At 40.8% G+C, this 24,660-nt stretch overlaps 1 protein-coding gene and 2 pseudogenes across 1 annotated transcript in view; 1 reads left to right on the forward strand and 2 right to left on the reverse strand.

The window, feature by feature from the left end:
• Positions 1-2,270: 2,270 nt before the first annotated feature.
• On the reverse strand, positions 2,271-2,635 carry LOC108383608 (podoplanin pseudogene; annotated as a pseudogene).
• Positions 2,636-4,628: 1,993 nt separating this feature from the next.
• Positions 4,629-6,688, reverse strand: LOC108383609 (epithelial splicing regulatory protein 1 pseudogene; annotated as a pseudogene).
• A 786-nt stretch (positions 6,689-7,474) lies between these two features.
• Positions 7,475-24,660, forward strand: part of EYS (eyes shut homolog) — a 1,533,253-nt gene continuing 1,516,067 nt past the window's right edge. Inside the window, 1 exon segment of the mRNA XM_073224289.1 lies at positions 7,475-8,649. The gene's annotated coding sequence lies outside the window, so the exon portion shown is untranslated.

Raw genomic sequence — 24,660 nt, forward strand, 5'->3', positions numbered from 1 at the left:
TCTTTGACTTATTTCATTTAAGTGTAATTACCTCATGGTCCTTCCATGTCGTAAATGAGAAGATTTCATTCTTTTTTGTGGCTGAGTAATATCCCATTATCTTGGCTACTGTGTACAATACTGCAATGAACATGAGAGAGCATTAATCTTTTCAAATAGTGTTTCAATTTCTTTGAATAAATACCCAGAGGTGGAATCACTGAATCACATGGGAGTTGTTTTTAATTTTTTGAGGAATCTCCATACTGTTTACCAGAGTAGCTGCATCAATTTATATTGCCACCAACAGTGCACAAGGGTTCCCTTTCTTCCACATCATCAGTAACATTTGTTAATCCTTGTTTTTTTTTTAATACTAGCCATTCTCACAGGTGTGAGGTGATATCTCACTGTGGTTTGACTTGCATTTCCTTTATGATTAGTGGTGTTGAGCATCTTTTCATGTGCCTTCAGGCCATCAGTGTTTTCTTCAAAAAAAAAATCTATTCAGATATCCTCTGCTCTCTTTGTAACAGGACCTTTTCTTTTTTTGCTATTGAATCATATGAGTTTTTAATATATTTTGTATATTAAACCCTAATCAGACATACGATTTCCAAAAGTTTTCCCATTCAGTAGATTGCATTTTCATTTTGTTGATGGTTTCCTTAGCTGGGCAGAAGCTTTTTAGCTTGATGTCATCCCATGTGTTTATTTTCTATTTTGTTGTCTTTGCTTTTGAAATCAGATCCAAAAAATCATCAAGATTGATGTCAAATAGCTCACTGCCTATGGTTTATTCCTAGTTTTATAGTTTGAGGTCTGACATTTAAGCATTTAATCCATTTTGGATTAATTTTTGTGTATGGTGTAAGATAGTCTACTTTCATTCTTTTGCAGGTGTCCAGTTTTTATAATCATTTACTGAAGAGACTGACCTTTCCCACTGTATCTTCTTTGTTATCTTCTTTTATTATCTTCTTTGTTATTAATTAATTTACAATATTTGCACATGTTTATTTCTGGGCTCTCTATGCTTCTCCATTGACCTATGTGCCTGTTTTTACACAATACCAGTACCACAGCATTTTGATTACTATAACTTTATAATATAGTTTGAAATCAGGGAACATGATGCCTTCACTTTTCTCCTTTCTCAAGACTGTCTTAGCTATTCAGGGTCTTCTGTGATACTGTAAAAATTTTAGGATTATTTGTTCCATTTCTGTGAAAAATATCATTGGAATTTTTAAAGGAATTACATTGAACCTGCAGATTGTTTTGGGTAATATGGACATTTTAGCAATATTAAATCTTCCAATTCATAAGCATGGAGTATCTTTACATATATTTCTGTCTTTTTAGATTTCTTTCATCAATGTCTTATATTTTTCAGTGAATAGGTCTTTCACCTATTTGGTTAAATTTATTCCTAGTAATAGGACTATTTTCTAAATTTCTCTTTGTGATAGTTTGTTGCTAGTGTATAGAAATACAACAGATTTTTGCATATTGATTTTGTACCCTGCAACTTTACTGAATTTGTTTATTAGTGCTAATAGTTTTTTTTGCGGAGTCTTTAAGGGTTTTTTATATATAAAAGCATGTCATCCACAAATAGAGACAATTTACTTATTTTCTAATTTGGATGCCTTTTATTTATTTTTCCTTCCTGACGTCTCTGGCTAGGGCTTCCAATACTATGCTGTGTAAAATTGGTGAGACTGGGTACCCTTCTCTTGCTCCTGATCCTAAAGAAAATATTTTCACCTTTTTAATCATTGAAAAATGGTGGGCTTGTCATACATAACAGCTGTGGGTTCATCATATATGGCTTTTATTATGTTGAGGTGCATGCCCTCTATACCCACTTAGTTGAGAGTTTTTATCATAAACAGATGTTGAATTTTGTCAAGTGCCTTTACTACATCTATTGAGATGATCATATGAATTTTATCCTTCATTTTTTTAATGTGTTGTATCATGTTGGTTGATTTGCAGATATTGAACCATCCTTGCATCCCTGGAATAAATACCACTTGATGACATATATGATTCTTTTAATGCATTATTGAATTCAGTTTGTTAATATTTTGTTCATGATTTTTGCATCTATGTTCATCAGGGATATTAGCCTATAATTTTCTTTCTTTGTGTATGTGTGTGTATGTGTGTGTGTGTGTGTGTGTGCAGTGTTCTTATGTGGTTTTTGTATCAGGGTAATGCTAGTCTCATAAAATGAGGAATTCCTTTCTAAACATGTTGACAGAAAGGCACAACTCTCCAACTTTTCAGAGTGAGTACCTTCCCAACATTTTTCACACAACCACAGCAATGATCCCACCAATGAATCCAATGGATAGTAAGATACTACAATTCCAACGAAGGTCAACGCCATCAAGCCATCTTTCTCAACTGTTGCCTGTGTCTCTCCACCTACTTTCTCTATTGAGTAAAAAGATGCTATATTGGGAGTTGTGGTGCTCTGGATTTTGTCTTGGGCATAGTCTTTGCGTTCTGTAGCTGGCAGATCCTTTGTGTGAATGTCTGTTATACTCTCTGTACTTGTTGACACAAGAGCAGTCAAGCCAGTGGACTTAAAGGGCTTTTCACTGGTACCTGGGGTCTCCATGCCATCTTCCAAACCTGTAATCATAATGTCATACTGTGTTGGCTCCTTCTGCCCAGACTCTGGGCAATGTGCTCCCCAAAATGATGAATAGAACTAGCACCTTCCACATCTTAGCTGACCTGTTCTTTTTGAGGTCAAGCAGCTAGTTTCTATGCTATGGAAGATTAAAAAGCTCTGTAGCCTCAAGGCCGTTTCCTGGTGGAGCACAAGAGTAGGGATGGAATATAGGAAGCAAAATCCCAAGTGCCAGAGGAGTCCCCAAGCTTTCTGTACCTGCAACTCTGGAGAAGCAAACTTTGCAGTCAAGAACTTTCTGAGCAGAGTCATAAATTATCTTCCCCAAAGGGGGCAGGGAGCAGTCCGCTGTAACTTGGTCTTACTCCAGGGCTTACTAGGCCCACCCTCTAGCTCTTTAGTCAGTGTGAAAACAGTAACTTTAGGCAAGGTATGGGTTCACACTGGATAGGGCTGCCAGGACATGTGGAGAGCCCTGAGCAGCAGTAAAATTGGCTTTATTCTGTTCCCCAGCAAGAAGGGAAAGGGGACATACGAAACAAGTGTTTTTTTTTTTTTTAATTTATAAATTATATGTATCATTCTGTTTTTTAAGAGTAAGGCATAAGCCTACATTTTTCTTGTTATGAGAAGTAAACTGCCCCTTGTTAGACAGAAATTTTAGAACCAAGTATGGAATTGTTTATGTAAATACTGGTTGGACCTGATGGTTTAAAAAAAAAGTGGTCATCCTCAGCAGGATGGGTCAAAAGTGGCTCACACTGGTAAACTGTGCCCTTGTTCAGGAAAGCAGAGCACACGGGCTCCTGGGGGATGCCTAAACCTGGTGGGCAGCTTTGTGGACTCAGTGGCTTTGGCAGTTTGGGGCAAAAGGCTGAGCTCAAGGTCTGCCTCTTCTGACTTTGGATATACAACTGAGATGTTGGGGACCACAGATGTACATAAATGGATGTCCACCTGCCATTTTTGGTTTGAAGATGGAGTAGGCCATGGGAAAAGACGAGAGTGTTCTCTGAGAACTGAGAGTGATCCTTAGCTGAGGGCCAGCCAGCCTCACGCCTACAACCACACAGAACTGAATTCTGGCAAATTCTTGAATAAGCCTGGAAATAGATTCTTCTCAGGAATCTCCAGATAAGAACCTAGCCTGGCCAACACTTTGATTTTTACCTCATGAACACAATCAATCCTGCCTGGATTCTGACCTATAGAACTGTGAACTACTAAGTGGATGTTCTTTAAACCACTGAGTAGGTGGTAACTTGTTATGCTGCAACTGAAAACTAATACAGGCATCTTGGCATGACCTCTTGGTATGAGAGCTCTGTCTTCATCTAAGAAAACCTCAACAGCCTAGGATTTAAAACAGTTAAATCACATGGTAGGAGAAGGAATGAAGGTGAGGTGCAAGGGGACAAAAACAGACTCAGCTTCCCATTGTTCGAAATAATATGATATATATATGTATTGATCTCTACCCTCATTTCTTGAGTCAGAGCTCCAAAGACCACTTGCAAATAAGGATGCGAGGAGAATCTTTTTTTCTGATATCTAGTCTTTGATCCTATTTGCCAACAGAGAGCTCCTAAAACCTGTGTAATTTTCTGAATGATAGGAGCATCTAATGCAGAACTTCTAAATCAATTAGAATACCCTGAAGTGTCTTTTGTTTTAATAAGGTGACTCTTGGTGGGCTCTTAGATGGGGACTGGTCACCAAAAAGACCAACTCATGGTTAGAAGTTTGGGATTTTCAGCCCATTCCACATTCCCCAAAGAGAAGAGAGGAGCTGAAAATGCAGTTAATTAGCAATCATGCCTATATGATGAAGCCTCCATAGAAATCCCAACAGTATGAAATTCAGAGAGCTTCGCATCAGTGTGCTGGGAGGGTGGCACACCAAGCAAAGGGACAAGGGCTCCTGTGCTCTGGATGCTTCTGGGCCTTGTCCTATGTACCTCTTCATCTGGCTGTTCATCTGTACCTTTTATCATATCGTTTATTATATAATAAATTGGTAAATGTTAAAAAAAGTGCCCCCGATTAACACAAACATCTTCTCAGCTAGATAGACTTCAAAACATCTGCTGTTGGTGGGGTTTTGTTTTTAATGAGACTTCTGTGCAGCTTGTGAAAAGAAGTCTGCAGACTTCATCTGGATGAAGGCATTTCCTGATGGGCAGCCCTGGTGATTCGATACCATATGAGCCTTGTGAGTTGGAGTATCTGTGGGAAACTCCCAGAATGCCCAGCATGTCCTCAACTGTGATCACATAGGGAAGATCTTGAAAGCATATACAGTGTCTAACATTTGCAGGGGCACAAACTGCTGAGGTGGTACTGGAATAATGGAAAGGGCTGGAAATGGGGTGAGAGGGGCCAAGGAGAACTGATTCAGAACCTGATGAACTCTAACTGCTGTGCTTCTGATGAGGTAAAAGGTACATCTTACCTAACAAGTTCTTATGCTTCCTCAGTGCACTCTGGTCATATTCCTCCCAAGGCAAGGAGACGAAGGCATCCCTTGTTGCCCTACCCCCCTGGGTAGGTAACAAGTAGGATGTCTTACTTCCCCCCAGTAATGGGACAACCCTGTCTAAAGGCAGCCAGCATTTCATCAGCTGTGGCCATGAATGGGAGCCTCTGCAAACACACAATTTTATTTTCCTTGAAGAGAAATTGGCCTACCTCACTGGATATGCCTCCAGCACTATTAAGAAAATCTTCACTTACTGTTTTGTAAACCTCAGCATATGGGGTCTCTGTGTGATGTCTGTGCCTCTGCAGTCCTAGGTCACTGTGCTCCTCAGTTAACCTAACCAGAGCTTCCCTATTCCTTCCACCCTGGCCATTCAAACAAAGCGCTGCACCTCCCTCTGCCACACTGAGTCTTTTGAAGAATCCTGCAATGTTTTCCTCTGAACACCGCCATCGTAAACCTCCAGCCCTGACTACAGTGTTTATCATCAGTAAGTTCCATCCTGCTGCCAATGCCACTGTCGTATTTGTGATTTACTCTCTCTGGATCTCTAAACCTGTTATTATAAGACTCTGAAATCATTGCTAAAATTATATTTCCCACATCTTCAACTTGCGAGGCTCCATACTGGGAGACTGAACTATTCTTCTCAAAACTTAAACACGTTGTCATTGCTGCACCATCCAGTCCGTCAACATCAGGTGAACCGGGGCAATGCTTCCTGAATTATTTTCAAAGATCAAAAAGGAATAGAAGCATTCAGGCAATACTACATTTTTCCTGAAAGCCTCAGAATGCAGGATCTCCCTGACATGAAGCTACCCATCAGTAGATAGAAGGCGGTCCGTGCCCCAACTTTCAGTTCATTGCTCACTGACTGGTTCACTGTCCCTGGGCTTGGTCCAGCTGCTGCACGGAAGACGGGCTTTTGGCGTAGACTTGGCTTCCTTTCTGCAGTTCTCTGTCAGGTCCACCCGATCCAGGTCCTGCAGGACCCAGCAGTGATCCCCAAAAGCACAACTAAGTAACCCAGAGACAGCCTCACATCAAAAGATGAAGAGAAAAGGAGAGTCGGAGGGTGGTGGAGAGGGGAGTAAAGGAGAAGGGAAAGCCTATGCTAAAATGCCTTCTAAGATAAAAAGAAGGAGCGCCCACTCTCCACTCCTAGCTGCCCTGGTGCAAAAAGGGGTAACAAACCACCCAAGGCCACACCTGACCGCGCTCGTTCCCTGGGCAGGAAGCGCGCAGCTGCTGGCCTCTGCGGGCCCGTGAGGGTTCTCAGATCCCCCTGCAGCCGCTCTGGCCCCACAGGGGCCTCCGTGGGCCTCCCCAGGCACCCCCGACCTTTCTGTTACATGTCCCCGAGCCGCCTCCGTGACGCCGCCCTCTTTGCCCTCAATTGGTTCAGGCTGCTGCTGGTCACCTGCGGCTCCAACGCCACGTCAAGCACCTGGAGGCCGGGGAGGCACTTGGGCAGGTGGATGCCACGCCGGTGGCACACGCGGGCTCCACAGTTTCTCCCGCCTCAACGTTCCGCAGTGGCGCCGGCCGGTGGGCGTGAGGCGGCCCCTGCGGGGGCCCATTTAACCGAACTGGCCTTCGGGTCCCTGCACGCATGCGCAACCACCCGCGGCGGCGCCCCGCGGTACAACCCGGGGGCGGGGGGCGGCGGTCGGTGTAAATGGGACACGCAGCCCCGCGGCGGGCGCAGCCCTCCTGGCGCCAGGGTCCCACGTGGAGCGGCTCGCGGCTCCCCGGCCGACGGAGGTGGCGCCCGGCCTGGAGGGGCGCCTGGTGCTGGGCCTGAGCCGGCCTGGGCAGAGCGCTGCGGGCCTGCCGAGAGCGCCGGGGGCTGTCGCCGAGGCCTCCGCACGGTGCGCGGGGCCCGGCCGCCTCTCCCCCGGTCCGTCCCCTCGGGAAGGAGCCGCCCAGCCGCCACCGCGAGCGAGGCCGGTGCAGCCTCCCGGTGTCCCGCCCGAGGGCGCGGCGCTCGGTCTCCGCGCACTGCCAGCGCCGTGCCCGGGGTCGCCCTGGGCGTCCGAACAGCGCACGGCCATGCCCGTGCCCCACGGGTGAGGGGGCGCCGCACGGGACGGTGGGCCCTTAAGCTGCCCCGCGCTGCCCACCGCGCGCAGCACCTGCCCGGCGCACCCACACGCTGCCCTGCGCGGCCCGGCGGACACACGGCCCTGACCTTCGGGAGGCCCCCCCGGCGCCCGCGCCGCCGCCCCCAGAGCCACCCGGGACTGCTGCCCGCCTAGGGGCTGCCGCCGGGAACCGGGCCTGTGGGGCGCTCAGGCCTCAGCCCGCCACGGGAGGCCCGTCCCGGGAGCCCTGCCCGGCCCCGCGAGCACTCGGCCTACCTGCCGCCGGGGCAGCGCCGGCCCGGAGCACGAGGACCTCCGTCCTGGGCGCCGACAGCGCCGACACAGCGCCCGCGGGAGGGCCCGCGCGTCCCGGAGGCGCTGCGGGCGGGCGAGCACAGTGGGACCGCGACCTGCAGGGGGTCCCGCCCCGCCCCTTCCGTCACGTGGCCACGCGCGAACGGAACGAGGTCGCGCGCCCCGCGCCGGGCGTCAGGAGCCGGGCAGCAGCGGCGCCCGCCTCCCCGCAGGCCGAGGCCTCGCCCGCGTGCGCGGTGAGCTCAGCCCGGACCCACCGACGCCCCGCGGCTGTGCTGATTCACCTGCGCCAGGAATAAACCAGAACCTCCGCTCAAAAGAAAGAAGAATGTCCTCCCCAGAATGTCCACAGATGCTGTGAGTAGGTTACCGTACACGACAGGGACTTTGAAGGCAGAGTTAAGGTTCGGGACCTTGATGTAGGGAGATTATCCTGGAATGTCAGAACGGGCCCGTCTAGTAAAAAGGGAGAAACTCTACGTGTACAGTCAGAACTGTGACGCTACAGAAAAGTCAAAAGCTTCGCTGCCTTTGAAGGATTCTCCCTGAGAGCTTCCGGAGGGGAACGCAAGCCTGCCCCCACCTTGATTTTAGCTCAGCGAGACCCACGCCACACTTCCGACACAGAGAACTGGAAAATTATAAACTTCAGTTGTTTTAAATCATTAAGTTTGTGGTAACTGATTACAGTAATGATTGATATAATTCAGCCATGGTCCTTAAGGTCTAGAGGTCAATTGAATTTTCAATCTAATGCAGTGGATGTACTTGAAAAACATTGAATTTGTACCTCATCCATTTTAGAAAGTAAAGGTGTGACTAAGATTGCACAGAAAAGAAGACGTATCATGGGCGTTTTCTTTTTCTTTTACTATGCACCATCTGAATATTTCAGATGAATCCACAAAAACTTCGATATGGCCCTAGAAGACAGATTTTATAGGGGAATTCAGAAGCAGCAAAGATTTTGACCATCTTAGGGTGCTGCCATCACAGAATGGAAACGAGTGATGCATCTATCTGAAACAAAATCACTTTGAAATAAGTATAAAACATGAAATGAGGATGACAATATGCCGCTTCTCAGAATCAGCATTTTGGAATTAACAGGAACATAGGACGCTACAGGGAAGCAGTGTGGGGTGAGTGCCTCTTAATGTCTAGATCCTGTGACATGAACACAGATTTCTAGTAGGTAGAGTCATTCTAAGCCAATTCTTGCATTTATGGTGTTTCTTTCCCTTTTTGTGTTCCCCATTCCATTTCTATGACAAGTTATCTAGATAGTATATTCCATGGACCCTCTGATAGCTGTCTGATAATGTTTTAGCAGAAATTATTTTATATTGTTTGGTATTAAGAATACTAACTGGCACCTTTCCCCCCACACCATAACAGTACCCCAAAATTGTTCATGATTGTCCTGCTCCCAAATTCAGGAGTGAACTTTAACTAGCACACTGGCTCACTGGCTCTCTACCAGTTACTAAGTCCAGGATGTCCTATGGTGGTGGTCAGCTTGTGTGGGTATAGTCTAATCTGAACCAGTGAGAAGTGTGGCAGAGTTTTCTGGAGGCATCTGTTTGCTTTAGGTATGATGTCTTTGCTGCCTAGTTCCATAATACTATGAAATGGTGAAAATTAGGAAAAATATAAAATATCCATCATTCAAGACAAAAAATAGAATGTCTAGAACTTTATTTTCAAGTCAGAAAAATCATGGATTCTATACCAATCAGTATTGTAGGTATCATAAGAAACTGAACAAAAAATTGTGTGTGAGTATGTTTTGCTCTAGGGACAGATGCAATGGAAAAATTAAGCTGGAAATTGGTATAGAGAGCTAAGCGGGTATCTACCTTTAAATGTGACGGAGGCAGGATGCATTCTGTCTTGGCAAGTCAATAATCTCACTGTGGTAACTAGAAAAGGAAAGAATAAATTGCAAAGGAAATGTGTTTTTAAAGACATCAGAGACCCATGGAAACAACAAAGACCAGATGCACTGTAATTCCAGGGAGAGCAAAGCCCTTTGAAATAAGCTAAGGATTGCCAGCAATTTTATTCCCTCTGGGTATTTTCCAGATCTCAGCACAGTTGTGTTTCTGTTGGTCCTCCAAAATTTAGGCTTACATTTAGACTTAAAACAAGAACCATTCAATCTTCTCTTATAGTTTCTGTGGGACAAGAATTTAGGAAGATATCAGGTGGTTGATTCTAGCCTAGAGTCTCTCAAGTGATTGCAGTCAAATGTGACTGGAGCTGAAATTACGGAGGGATGCAACTGTCCAGGACTAGATGCATGGGCCTCTCTCTCTCCTCTCTCTCTCTCTCTTTCTGCTCCCAGGGTCTATCCATGTAATCGTCATGACATAGATAGGCTTCCTCACAGCTTGCTGACCTCAGGGCAGTTGAATGTTACATGGCAGTTGAAAGCTATAAGAGTGAAAGAATTCCAGCAAAAGGTAGTCTCCCCCTTGACCCAGAGAAAAGGTAACTTCAGTATGAGGCATTTTGACCTTGTAAATGGCCAGGGACCCGGCCAGAGAGATGGAGTGGATTCCCCCATAGCTTCACAGTGCTGGAAACAATGTCCAGCTAGAAGGAAAGGGCCTGCAACAAAGCCCAGGCTGGTCTCCCAACAAGTCATTGAACAGATTGTTAATTGGCTTGGAGTGAAGCTAAAAATTAAGTTCAAAACTTCTGTAATACAGAACTCTCAAGGCTGAGGAAAGAGAATCTCTAGGCTTAATTAAAAGCCTCCTCGAAGGAGCCTGTCTTAATCTATTCTGGTTGCTGTAACAAATTACCACAGCCTGGATGGCTTGTAAACATCAAAAATGTATTCCTCACAGTTCTGGGGGCTGAAAGTCCAGGATCCCAGTGCCACCTGGTCATGTTTTGGGGAGGGCCCTCTTCCAGAGTGCAGACTGCTGTCCTCTTGTGTCTTTACATAGTGGAAGGAGCAACGCACTCTCTCAGGTCTCTTCCAAGGTCACTAATCTCATTCACGATAGGTCAGCTCTCAGGACCTAATCATCCTCTGCAGGCCTCGCCTTCTAATACATATCATCACCTTGGCATTAGGTTTTTAACATAGGAATGTGAGGGGGCCCATGAACGTTCAGACCATAGCAGAACACAGCTGTTGAATTTGGGAGAAGCAGAAGTGCCTTGAATCTAACCGCAACTATAAGTCCACCCCTAACTCATCTCAATTCTGTATTTTATTGAGGCTCCTTACTCTGTCTGCCCAATGAACGAGAGTATGTGCTCTTATTCATGGAACACATAATCTAGAGTCTCTACAACCAATTCTATACATTGCTGTTTTTCCTTCTACATCTGAACATATAGTCAGAATCAGTGCATTAAATGCTTCTACTCTCTCTTCCTTTAAGTAGCAGCAGGGATTTCCTAATGAGAAAAAGCCACATGTAGAGAAGTACTAGGAACTTTAGAGTCTAACCACTATAATAATCCTTTGAACGATGAATCTGTGTGGCTGATGATTTTGACAATTGGAACCTCTGGCAATGGGAAGCAGCCTCCTCCTTGAGGATTTGGACTCATTTATCTCCCTGGCATAGCTACCAGACACATTTATTTTCAAAAGGAGCTCTTAGCTTATTATTAAACTCTTGTGTAAACTGAACACATAACCCTTGGAGGTCTTATGACTTCTGAACTAGATATTCCTATTTTGAGAATAGATCAACTCAGATTCAATGATTAACAGAGGACAAAGGGTCCAGAAACCTAGCTAGTCAAACCTAGCTAGAAAAATTATACTCAAAAACAGAGTTGACTTGGCCACAGTGGTCTTGTCAATTTTCTGTGAACAAGTGTCAACTATCTCAGAAGTGAAAACTTCATACCCCATTGCATTGACTGAAGCCAAGCTTCTGGCTCAGCTGTGCCCTTGCTTCACAACTTCTTGATTGAGAGCTTGGTTTAGAGCTTCCCCTAAATACCCGGCCTGGTTCGCTGATGGTTTGGCCGAGGTGAAAGCTGCTGGCATAGTAGGCTGCCGCAGCTATTCAGTCTCAGCATCAGCTGCGCAGGCTGGAAATGTCATGGTCTCTGTTCAGTGGGCTGAAGCCAAAGCTGTTCTCCTTCATCTGGCCATAATCCCCTTAATTAACCTTGTTATATTTTCACTGACTTGAGCTATTGCTCAAGAGATTAGTTTCTTATTTGGTCTCCTCCTTGGAAAACTGGACTTGTAAATTAATGACACCACTCCTGGGGGATGCACGTGGTAGAAACATATCATGGCTGGTAATAAGACTCTCTGGATCATTCACATAGATGTCCACAGGAATTTATCTGAAAAGAACAAATAGAGTCAAGCTTCTGATCAAGAAGCTCCAATACACAGATTGTGAACCACAGCGTTTATATGCCTAATTGGACCAGACATGGCAGCAGAACCATCTCTCAGAGTGGACACACAGCAAATCTATGTTTCTGAGAGAGGCCAGCATTGCATGCCACATTTCTAACTCTTGACAAAAGCTAGTCCATTTATCTCATGACAATATGGTGTAGATTTTAGTCCCTGCTTTTACCTGGAAAACTGACTATACCAGAACTTTGACCACTCAGAAATATTTGGGGGGGCTACACCAAAGCTGACAGTTTTTCACACTGTGGCACTGCTTTTCCAATGTGATCTGCTGACTGTAGACCCTCCTCTTAGTCACTTTCTAGATAATAATCAGAATGAAAGGCATAGGGTTTTATATATACCTCGTTTGAAAATTTGAAATTTTGTCCTCAACGTTCTTGGGTATGGTGCTTCTTTCTCTCCTCCAGCTGCCAGACCTAAGGCTGGACTAGTTGGTACATTGTCCAGGTGGAAGCTCAGCTAAAAGAGGGCAAATAATACTGGTTAAGTTACCTGGATTCTCTTGATGCCTTGGTATGAAAATAGAGCATGAGGAAAATGAACACTTGATTACCTACAATGAATGCCAAGACTCCCTCTTCCAAGTGACTTAAAAAATAAGGGATGAAACAGATGTCTCTACATTTTATAAAAATTCAATTTTTTACTTTTGTACTCATGCTTTCAAATGAAAGAGCTTATTTCCAGTAAGTCTGATTGAAAACAGGTGAAACCTGCTATGAGAATGGCACCTATGGATTTGGGGGCAATAAAAGAACACCAATTCTAGTTCCTGGGAGAGAGAACTCTTCCTGTAGTGACAGAAGAGTGGGGGGGCATTTATGATCTTTGTCTTTTACCATCATCCCTGGAATCTTACCCATGAAAGAAAACACCCTTGTATGTCTCTCCCAAACAATTGTTAAGATCCTTAAGTGGATCTGACTTCCATATCTGCCATCTTCAAGCAGACAACTGATGAGAATCATTACTATTTCCCCTAATCTAATAGAGATGGGCATTGGAGACAGCAAGATATGGTCCCAGATCCTACACATCCATGTGAAATACTTGTCAAATGTCCAGTTGAATTTGTCCACCTTTCTCCCATAGCCATCTCTCGGACATTCTGAAAGGAAGAAGAATGCCGTATTATGGGGGATGTGGACACACAAGACAGGTTGAAATGAAAGTTCCCCCACCCCTAGGCACTCATTTCAAAAATGAGCACTAGCCTTGGCCATTTTAGCTGAAATGGGAGCTGTGAGGTTTACCATCTGAGTGGGGCACTGCCAGCTACCCATGATTGACACAGGACCCTCTTGGGGGTCCCAAAAAAATTGTTAGTATTTTCTTCTGAGTAGAACCATGTGTACTCTTGGAAATCTATTTTCTGTGTGGAATTAGGTATTTGCTTCTTTTCCCAAAATCTGATGACTTACAACTTAGGGGTTGCAAGAGACTTGCATATATTTAAAGAAACACCAACAGTAGGACATGCATTCCTCAGGAAGCATGGTATTGTCTCTGAAGTGAAATGAAATGAAACTACCCTTTGTTCCTCAGAAGAACCCTGGAAGAATGTGTGTGTTTATGTGGGGAGTGGGGTGTGTGTGTATGTAAACCTCAGTCTCTTCCTCTCATCCTCTAAAACAGAATTTTTAAAAACGAATTACTAGGAGCTTAAACCACATTTCCCATAGAAACAATGTTAGTAAAAATAACAAAATGCAAGACGTGTCTATTACTTTAACTGGGTCAATAAACTAATTGCTCCTGCCCAAAGCAATATACAGATTCGATGCAATCCCTATCAAACTACCAACAGCATTCTTCAATGAACTGGAACAAATAGTTCTAAAATTCATATGGAACCATCAAAGACCACGAATAGCCAAAGCAATCCTGAGAAAGAAGAGTAAAGTGGGGGGGATCACACTCCCCAACTTCAGGCTCTACTACAAAGCTACAGTAATCAAGACAATTTGGTACTGGCACAAGAACAGAGCCACAGACCAGTGGAACAGATTAGAGACTCCAGACATTAACCCAAACATATATGATCAATTAATATTCGATAAAGGAGCCATGGACATACAATGGCGAAATGACAGTCTCTTCAACAGATGGTGCTGGCAAAACTGGACAGCTACATGTAAGAATGAAACTGGATCACTGTCTAACCCCGTACACAAAAGTAAATTCAAAATGGATCAAAGACCTGAATATAAGTCATGAAACCATAAAACTCTTAGAAAAAACATAGGCAAAAACCTCTTGGACATAAACATTAGCAACTTCTTCATGAACATATCTCCCCAGGCAAGCAAAACAAAAGCAAAAATGAACAAGTGGGACTGTATCAAGCTGAAAAGCTTCTGTACAGCAAAGGAAACCATCAATAGAACAAAAAGGTACCCTACAGTATGGGAGAATATATTCATATATGACAGATCCGATAAAGGCTTGACATCCAAAATATATAAGGAGCTCACGCATCTCAAACTAAAAGCAAATAATCCAATTAAAAAATGGGCAGAGGAGCTGAACAGACAGTTCTCCAAAGAAGTTCAGATGGCCAACAGACACATGGAAAGATGCTCCACATCGCTTGTCATCAGAGAAATGGAAATTAGAACCACAATGAGATATCACCTCACACCAGTAAGGATGGCAACCATCCAAAAGACAAACAACAACAAATGTTGGCAAGGTTGTGGAGAAAGGGGAACCCTCCTACACTGCTGGTGGGAATGTAAATTAGTTCAACCATTGTGGAAAGCAGTATGGAGGTTCCTCAGAATGCTCAAAATAGAAATACTATTTGATCCAGGAATTCCACTTCTAGGAATTTACCCTAAGAATGCAGCACTCCAGTTTGAAAAAGACAGATGCACCCCTCTGTTTATCGCTGCACTATTTACAATAGCCAAGATATGGAAGCAACCTAAATTTCCATCAGTAGATGAATGGATAAAGAAGATGTGGTACATATACACAATGGAATATTACTCAGCTATAAGAAAAAAACAGATCCTACCATTTGCAACAACATGGATGGAGCTGGAGGGTATTATGCTCAGTGAAATAAGCGAGGCAGAGAAAGACAAGAACCAAATGATCTCACTCACATGTGGAGTATAAGAACAAAAGAAAACTGAAGGAACAAAACAGCAGCAGACTCACAGAACCCAAGAATGGACTAACAGGTACCAAAGGGAAAGGGACTGGGGAAGACAGGTGGGAAGAGAGTGATATGGGCCGGAAAAAAGAAAGGGGGCATTATGATTAACATGTATAGTGTTGGGGGGGCACGGGGAGGGCTGTGCAGCACAGAGAAGACAAGTAGTGATTTTACAGAATCTTACTATGTTGATGGACAGTAACTGTGAGCAGGTATGTAGGGGGGACTTGGTGAAGGGGGGAACCTAGTAAACATAATGTCCTTCATGTAATTGTAGATTAATGATACCAAAATAAAATTAATAAAAAATAAAAAACAAATTAGATAAATAAACTAATTGCTGGCAACTTGTTTATTGGGGTCAAAGAGTCCTGTGGTCCAACGTAGAGGAAGAGATGCAAAAGAACATCAGCAGCACTCTGAGTCCAACTGGCCACTGAATACGATTCAAAGGATATAAAACTAATTTTTGTCACTCAGAACCAACACTGAGGTAGAGTGAGTAGGGCACTCACCTTGGGCACGTGATTTTGAGAAGGTACCAGCAACCCAGCAACCAAATACATCGATCAGTGCAATATTTTTACTTTAAAAATGTCACATTGACAAACTAATGCCAGTAGTCTGGACATTGGTTTTCATAAATACAGTTTATTGGGGGAGCCTTCAAACAACATGCATGCATTTTTTTCTCATTTCCTGGCCATCAAATTCTCTAAATTTCAGCTTCTCATATCGTTCTAATATTCTTTCTGGGCACAATTGTTTGGAGGAGGGATGGCTGAAAAAGGAACTTTTTAATGATGTGTGCGCACGCTTCGGTATCTTGTACTTTGGGTCCGGTAGTATATCATGGTGCTGCACACATTGTAAGGCATTGCCAGAAGGAGATTGATGACCTCCGGGCCCATGCAGGTGGGTGGGAGTACTTGGATTTAAGCACCCAGGAAAGTCATCCTACCTTTGAATCTGTATCTGGCTCACTACTTCAAATTTCAGAATCTTAATACTTCCTAGCTGCTATTTCAGAACTCACATATTTTCTAAAAACTGGAGTTCATGAATGAGTTGTTTATTTTCACAGCATTTATGACAAAGGCAGCAACAATAGTTGTGACATGAGGAGTGTGGGAGAGGGAATGATGTGAATCATGGCTGGGGAAGACTGTGTAATTTAGGAGTTTATTTCAGGAAGTCCAAATACAACACCCATTTTCACTGTGGTCCCCCAGAGCTGAAGGAGTGTGAATTATTGGATGGAAACCCACATTGGTCTTATGTATGCAGACAGTCTGGTGATTGTAAGTTTTCTGTATAGCATTTCCATTATAAAACTAATGTTTCCTCTACAGGTAATGGCACAGGCAGGGAATCTCACAAAATGTGATTTGATAAACAAAAATGAGAGGCCTAATATTTTCCTACCACTGAAGATTTGTTACCTTCAATATTAAAAGAGTTGCTACATTAATATTAGTGAAATAATATTCTTACAAGTCCTTATTTCTGAAATTGCAAGGGCCCCACACATTCTTATTTGGATTGTTACATTTATATTGGATTGTAAAATAACCACCTTGAGATAAGTGGTAAAACAGTTTTTAAGGTACAGAGACTATAATGCATGTCAAGTGATTACTTTCAGAGAGAAAAAATCAAATTGTATTTACTGTGCAGCAATATGGTGTTCTTTTTATTTATTTATTTGTTTTGTTTCAGTATCATTAATCTACAATTACATGAGGAACATTATGTATACTAGACTCCTCCCATCACCAACACACCCCCCATACCCCATTAAAGTCTCTGTCCATCAACGTAGTAAGATGCTGTAAAATCACTACTTGTCATCTCTGTGTTGTACAGCCCTCCCCGTGTTCCCCCCTCATTGTACATGCTAATCGTAATGCCCCCTTTCTTCTTCCCCAGCCCTTATTCCTCCCTTCCCACCCACCCTCCCCAGTCCCTTTCCCTTTGGTAACTGTTAGTCCATTCTGGGGTTCTGTGAGTCTGCTGCTGTTTTGCTCCTTCAGTTTTCTTTTGTTCTTATACTCCACATGTGAGTGAAATCATTTGGTACTTGTCTTTCTCTGCCTGACTTATTTCACTGAGCATCATACCCTCTAGCTCCATCCATGTTGTTGCAAATGGTAGGATTTGTTTTCTTCTTATGGCTGAATAATATTCCATTGTGTATATGTACCACATCTTCTTTATCCATTCATATACTGATGGACACTTAGGTTGCTTCCAATTCTTGGCTTTTGTAAATAGTGCTGTGATAAACATAGAGGTGCATATGTCTTTTTCAAACCGGGCTGCTGCATTCTTAGGGTAAATAACTAGGAGTGGAATTCCTGGGACAAATGATATTTCTATTTTGAGCTTTTTGAGGAACCTCCATACTATTTTCCTCAATGGTTGACCTAATTTACATTCCCACCAACAGTGTAGGAGGGTTCCCCTTTCTCCACAGCCTCACCAACATTTGTTGTTCTTAGTCTTTTTGATACTGGCCATACTTACTGGTGTGACGTGATATCTCATTGCAGTTTTAATTTGCATTTCTCTGATGACAAGCGATGTGGAGCATCTTTTCATGTGTCTGTTGGCCATCTGAATTTCTTCTTTGGAGAACTGTCTGTTCAGCAACTCTGACTATTTTTTAATTGGATTATTTGCTTTTTGTTTGTTGAAGTGCATGAGCTCTTTATGTATTTTGGATGTCAACCCTTTATCGGATCTGTCATTTATGAATATATTCTCCCATACTGTAGGATGCCTTTTTGTTCTACTGCTGGTGTCCTTTGCTGTACAGAAGCTTTTCAGCTTGATATAGTCCCACTTGTTCATTTTTACTTTTGTTTTCCTTGCCTGGGGAGATATGTTCATGAACAATATGGTGTTTTATGATAATAGAAGAGACTTGCAAACAAGTTTTAATATTGTTTTTAAAATTAGTCCCTTCCTCTGAACATCACCTTTATAAATGATCTATCACTGGCTGCTGCCAACATCCTCTCTCCCCACTTACCTCATTTCCCCATCTCATTTTCTTTTTATTCTGGCAGTTTATGATGTTTATAAGAAGTAGAGATGCCGCAACTCTTAGAAGCTGACACATTTAGAGCACCAAATACACAACTGTGTAACCTCAAATCATGTTATTTTGCCCACTCTTATGGCCAGAAGAAGAATTTTCCACCCATCAAATTCCTTGACAATTCTTTTAAATTTGAACATATGTTGCAGATATATCTGAGTTCTGTGAACTGAGAGAAGGGAAGTAAGATAGATATTGTGGAAGCCAGTTTGTTACTCTTAAGACCTCTTCAATATTTAACAAAGTACAAAATTCATAAAATTTTCTTATGTGCGTGAACATGCTGTCATGAAAACTAATGATAAACAAACCTTTGCATCTTGTTGACACACACACAAAATCTTGAGACAACCTGCTATGGATGCTAGAGTACACATGAGCAGGTTGCAGAACATCAGAAAGGGAAAGGTTCCACCTGCCCACATAGTAGGTATCATCGCAGAGCACCTCTCAGCAATAAATCACCAATGTGGTCAGATTAGGTCAACTCTCCTTATGTCATCCTGCCTAGATTCTTCCTGTCCCCACCGTACTATGCTCTTTGTTCAGTAATTCCTCAAATTAAAGCATTGAGAGCAAAGTTTTTTCTCTCTCTTAGGATAGATATTTAAGAAGTTTTCATCCTAATCTCTACTTCAATTTGTGAAAATATTATTCTTAAAGATTAAGTTTTCCCTGTGTTTCAGCCTGCTTTTCCTTATACAAATGTAGAACTTTTAAAGTACTTTTTGTTAACTAAATAGCACAGATGAGAATTTCATCTTATGGAGATAAGGACTTTTTTTTAAACAAGGCAAAGTTATGTTCAAAATTATTTATCGAAGTTATTTCCTCACTTCATGAAGTGTTTTATTTTTCTTTCTTTTATTTATTGTCCCTATTGTGAGGCTTGAATGTGGCTTTATGTTAAATGCAACTTCTCTGATTCTGTTCTCAGAAATCTGATTCTAAAAGATTAGGATTGGATCTGTCAACAAGACCCCCAAGTAATTCTGGTATAGGTGGTTTAAGTAACACTCTTTAATGTGTACTGAAATCCTAATTATTCACTGAAAGTTATGTGTAAGTATTTTGTAGTGCCATTTCTACCAATCTTTCTTTTTTACTCTAAACCACTGAAATAAATAATCTTTGTGAAGACACTATAAAGTGACTATCATTAAGCCTACGTTTTCCTACAAAATCTTGAAAATTAAAAACTGCACGTAAGCAACTCTGCAATGCTTTTATTTGTTAGTACAGATTTCTAGAAAACAGTAACAAAAACAAATTCATTTTACTAACAAAGCTATAAATGATTGGTTTTGACATTTCTCCATATGAAAATTTAAAATCAGGAAACTTCAATAGATCTGGATCTATATTTACTTGTTAAATTGAAAGCAAATGTTATGATTGACTCTATTAAGTAGTGTATGGAAAATAAATGTACCTTTAGTGAAGGAAATCTTTGACTTGGAAAGGTAGAAATAAATCTCAAATTTAATCCTAGTCTTTTAGTAGATATGTAGTTAAGTTAGATCTACTTTAAACACGTTTAATTATTTAAACACATTGAATTCTTCACATAAAAGAATAGTAAATTACATAGAGGACAAAAACATGATTTTGGTAGTTCTGGAATTAACCATTGTTTACTTATTTATATTTATTATCTTTTTCAGTAGTTCTCATAAGTGATCATAAAACATTTCTTCCCCTATTATTGTTTATGAGTACTAGAAAGATTCCTTCAGCCCAGACAATAAGTCCTATTTTTCTCTCTTGGAGAAATGTCAAAGCTTAGGTTTTATAATCTCAAGGTTGGAAAGTACATTAGAGGGCATTTGATCTAAAGTTACTTTTGATGTTTAAATCCTCTCAATATCTGCAGAGATACTGCCCAGTCCCTTATGGATTCACACCATAAGAGTTTTCCATTGGTAAAAACTTAAAACTTGCTGAAACTATTTTAACATCACTAAATTTTAAATTTTTCTTTTTTTTTAAGTTTATTTTTATTCACATTGTGCCAAGGTGTGTTTATGTTTTTTCTTTGGGCTCTGACATTTTTCTTTCACAAATATAGAAGATGCCTTAATTATTTTCCTTGAAATGAGATCAAAGATTTGAAGAGAGAAATAATACTCTGTGTCTTCTCTCTAGTTTCTCATTTCAATACTATTTCCCTTTAGTTCTTGTAAATTTTATTATATAAGATGGTTGCAACTTCTCTGAATAATAAATTTCAAATCATCTGAATCCTTTCTTGAGGTGTTATTTATTTAATTCCAGCATTGTTGCTTGTTAAAACATATAAGAAATAGTATTATCTGTCAGTGATATTTTAATGTAAATTAGTCGATCATCTTTTCAAATGTGACAATTATGTGAAGTGGATTTTAATACAGAAAATATTTCTAGAGAATTCATCATTGAACTGTGAATAGGATGTAGATTTCCCTTAAATGCTTGCAACTCATATACTATGTAGATAATATAATTTTCAGAAGTATGTATGCATGACAGTGTGTGTGTATGTGTGTGTGTGCGTATAAAAATTAGTTTTTTTAATCCTTAAAATCATTTGTTTTACAGTATTTGAAATTCTGGTTGTGTTACAGGGCCACCACATCACATAACTCCAGGGGACAATAATTTAATTGATTGAGGGATAAGAGTGAGTGAGATATTAAAAAATCAGATTACAGAAGAGATAAGAGATAGATTCTGGCTCACTGGTGTCAATGGAATGAATAGAGGCAATAAAAGAGAGACGTGCTTATTCTCAGAGAGAGATGGAACAGCAAGGGTAGATTTTGGAATTAAGGAGAAGACTGTAGGAATTTTAGGACAAATGACTTGAGTTTTCAAAATAAAATAAGAACTATACTCTACATTCTACTGTCAGGCTGCAATGGTGCAGTTAGAGATTTGAAGAAAGGAAGTGGATCTTAAGTAATAGTTGTGGTAAATGGAACAAAAAGTCTGTATCAGGTGACTACAAATGATTCAAGCAACAGTGAGACTCCAGAGAGGACACATTTGTATGGACATCTTTGGTGCTTTGATAAGTTACCCTCCAGCAAGTTACAGTGTCTTCAATGAAGGAGAGAAAGGAGGAAATTGAGATTTCCTAGAGATGGTATATAATTTTACAGGAGTTGTGTGAAATATTTTTCTTATGATCATGAGTTTCCTGCAATACATTTTAGGACTTCTGGTCTGCACAAGATGTTGTAGACTTGTTTCTCCATTCTCTTCCCCGTGAATTACAACAGTAAACTCTGGAAATATCAAAAAGGCAGCAATGAAAGAACTCTGAAAAGCTGCATATTAGTCTAGTTTTTCTGAAGAAACAGAACCAACAGAATATGTTTATATCCAATATATATACATAAAACCTATCTATAAATATGTATGTGTGTGTGTGTATGTATATATCTTTATATACATTTATATACATTTTCCATCAAGAGGTTGGAAAACAGACAGAATTCTTTCTTCCTCCACCTTTTGTTGTATTCATGCCACCAATGGATTGGATGATGTCCAACCACAGCAGGAAGGGCAAACTGCTTTACTGAGTGCACCAGTTCAAATGTTAATTTCATTCTCACAGGCACACCCAGAAGTAATGTGTAACCAGATATCTGGGCACCCCATGATCCAGTCAAGTTGACAAATAAAATTAACCAGCGTGGGTTGTAAAACGCATTCTGGTTTAGGAACCCAGAACTGGAGGAACAACATAGCCCCAGGGCATCTTTCATCCCTCAATGGAAGAAAGTGACTTAAGCCCATTGTTTCCCAACTCCAAAATAAGCATCAGAAAGAACATGAGTTAGCCTCCTTCCTTCTTTAGGTCAAAAGAGAGTCCCTCCAGAACACGAGCTGATCCTGGCAGCAGAGGTCAATCAGGAGCTCAGAAAAAGCAGACATGGGAGTTGCTCCATCAGGGGATGGGCTAGTGTCCACCCCACCCTGACCAAGAAATACCAAAGCATCCAGGTACCACTGGAATGGGGAATCCTGCCACACTTAGCAGCCCAGGATAGGAAGCTTCTCTTAGGCCTTAGACTCAGCTGCAGCTAGAAACGCAGAGGTGGTTGTCAGATCAATAGTTACAGGTTGTGTTCTACTACTACAAATACTCAGCCTCTTTCCCCCTTCTGACCTGAAACTCCTCTCCCCTACCCAGAGACACAAAGTGGCCTGGACTAAGCAAAGCCCTCTACCTCTGCAGGTGGCAGTAGCAGGGACCAGTTAGAGGCAGCCAGTGGCTACAAATAAACCAAACTGATCAAAATAACACTTTTAAAATTTTGAAATTTTAAAGGCTTTAGAAATTAAACTGTCATGGGAACTGTTGCCCACAAAAGTATGCCAGGGCCTGTGTATGAACCTGAAAAGTGTGACTACCTGCTAGAATATCAGAGTCAAATAAGAATCACAGTCTGCTGACAGAATAAAACATCCAGGATACAAAAAACAACAACAACAACAACAACAAAATCACCCTTCATACTAAGAACTAGGAAAATCATACCTTCAACAGCAAATGATAATAAATCAATACCAAGTAGTGTCATCTGGTGGAATTATAAGACAAGGATATTAAAGCAGCTATCAAAATACTTCAACAATCAACTACAATTATTTAGAAACAATTGAACACTTAGAAAATCTTAGTAAAGAAATAGAAATTATAAAAAAGGAACCAAGTAGAAATTTCAAAACTGAAAAGTACAGTAACATAAAAAAAAGATAAAACTCATTAAGTAGACTTAATAATAAACTGGAGATGACAGAGGATAAAATCAACCAATTTGAGGAGAGAGCAGTAGGATTTGTCCAATATGAACGGAAAGAACATAGATTGGGAAAAAAATTGAGCCTCAGGAATTTGTGAGGCAATAACTGAAGATCCAACATTTATATAATCAAAGTCCTATAAGTAGAGGAAACAGTGGACTTAAAAAATAGTCAGAGAAATAGTGGCTAATAAAGTTTTAAATTTGAGGAAAAATACAACCCTATAGATTCAAGAAGCTCACTGAAACTTAAATGGGACAAAATAAAGGAAATCTACCCTGAGACACATCATAATTGAACTTTTTGCAAGTTAGAAGTTAAAAACTGTCAACTACATACGTTTAGTATATAACTATAGGCTACTTACAAATAAGTTGAATGACATGGGTAAATTGAAAGACTGAAGACAGATATATTATGCAAAAATTAATCAGAAAGGAAACAGGAGTGGCTACATCAATATTTGAGAAAGTAGATCAGAGAAAATAATATTAGAGAAAAAAGAGATTATATAATTAATAAAGGATTAATCCCTGTGTTAGAGAGTCAATCTCAAAGGAAGTTTATAAAAATCACAAAAAATGGAATAAAAATGAAAATATAATATCTCAAAATATGTGTGATGCAGCTAAAATAGTTCTGAGAGTAAAATGTATAGTACTAAATGCCTACATTAGACATAAGGAAAGGTTTTGAATAAATAGCTCACCTCAGGAAACTAGAAGCAAGGTAAAGTAAACCCAAAGCAAGAAAGGAAATAAAAGAACCGAAATCATTGAAATTGAAAATCGGAAAACATTAAAGTGAATAAAACAAAAGCTGGTTCTTTAAAAAATCAACAAAATTGATAAACCTGTAGCAAGACTTAAAACAATTTTTACACCCCTAAAGCAATGGGCTTCCAAAATCCTTTGCATTATATTAACCAAATTCAGGTGTAGGAATACATTTGACAAGGAACGTGAGCAGCTGTACCTTCTCTGGGCCTTTGGAGGGGCACTGGATGAGTCTTCTAAAACATCTTTATAGGACAGGCACCCAGAAGGTGTTATATGACTTCAATTTTGTGCTATCCACATTAGAAATTGAAAACATATGGTAAAATCTGTAGAAACTTACACTTGTCTCTGAAAGACCTTAATACAGTCTATGATCCAAAATGTTGAACTATAAAAAAAATCAGAGGCATATGTGCTGAAATGATTGAAAATTTCTTTATAAATGTTTCTTTGGTTAGCTCATCTCATTTATCTATAATGTATATACTTCAGTCTTTTAGGAAGGGATTTCTTACAAAATGCATGTTCCATTTGAATTCTTAAATATTCAATTACATTTATAATGACAGTTACCATTATACACAAATCATTTTGAAACCTTAAATTGTTTTCCCTAACCCTTCCTTTAGGATTTAATTCAAAAGACAGATAAAACTTATTTTATAATGTTAATTTACCTAATACAAATAAATACCATATATATCATCTCTCTAATAGAGCTTATATATCTATGAAATGTTCAAAAGTACATCTATAGTTGTACCTAATCTCAAGTAAGCTATATAAAATAAAAAAATAATAAGAAGAAAAAAGTAGGTACAAAATTTCAAATTTTTAAACATTTAGTGTTGAGAAAAAGTGGCATTTTATTCTTCTGAATAAACAAAACTTAGAGGCTACTAC

This window comes from Manis javanica, chromosome 16 (assembly GCF_040802235.1).
Source record: "Manis javanica isolate MJ-LG chromosome 16, MJ_LKY, whole genome shotgun sequence".
Lineage (NCBI taxonomy): Eukaryota > Metazoa > Chordata > Mammalia > Pholidota > Manidae > Manis > Manis javanica.